Genomic DNA, 865 nt, shown 5'->3' with positions numbered 1-865 from the left:
GTATAAGAGGTATCAACTCTTACAACCTTTATTCCAATTTAAACTAAATATGACTAATATGTCAATCAAACAAGTAGTGCCATTTTTGCTACATTAAGAAACGTGACATTAAGATAAAGGATGATTTAGTTTGTATTAATGAAAAATATTAATTGTAGAACGTATTTTTACTAAGAAGCCACATGTGATATTTATTGGAGAAATTTTCGGGTAGAACACATTCTGTGCCGAAACGTGAATGCTGTATCGCGTGAGGTTGCATTCGAGGACTGAATTGAGAGTGAATGACGCGAAACAACGTCGTCTAGACTAATTATTTAAAATATCCTAATACATATTCACCGTAGTTTGTCTGTAAAGGGATGTTATACTCTGAGATTCTATATACATAGTTTATGGTTTTCTTATTATTCATACATTCTGTACGTATGAGTAATATGGTAGAGAATGAAAGACCTACGCATATTATCTTGCTTTCCTTTGTGAAAAATCTTTTTATAAAGAGACTTTGCAAAATGCATACGTTTTTATAACTGTAAATACAGTAGTTAAATACGTAGTTAAATATGTAGTTCCTATTCCATTTAAATTTTATTAATTAGCGTTTTGAATTAAAAATGTATAATATGCCATACTAACATTTCGGTCGCTTGTTCGTGATCAATATTACTTTGAATTTTTTGTACGTAGCATTTTAATTAATTGTGCAAGTTTTGTTTAACGCTTTAATGCTTTTAAGTTGCTCTACTTAAACACGTGCTTTATTTCTTTCCTTTCCTTCATTCCTCTGGAAATGTAAAAAATTATCAAATAGTTATGATTCATACGTGACTTATTAGACAATTCTTTACATTTCCTCCTGATG

The sequence above is a fragment of the Trachymyrmex cornetzi genome, unplaced genomic scaffold, assembly GCF_001594075.2.
Source record: "Trachymyrmex cornetzi isolate Tcor2-1 unplaced genomic scaffold, Tcor1.1 scaffold8, whole genome shotgun sequence".
NCBI lineage: Eukaryota > Metazoa > Arthropoda > Insecta > Hymenoptera > Formicidae > Trachymyrmex > Trachymyrmex cornetzi.
This window is presented reverse-complemented; position numbering follows the sequence as displayed.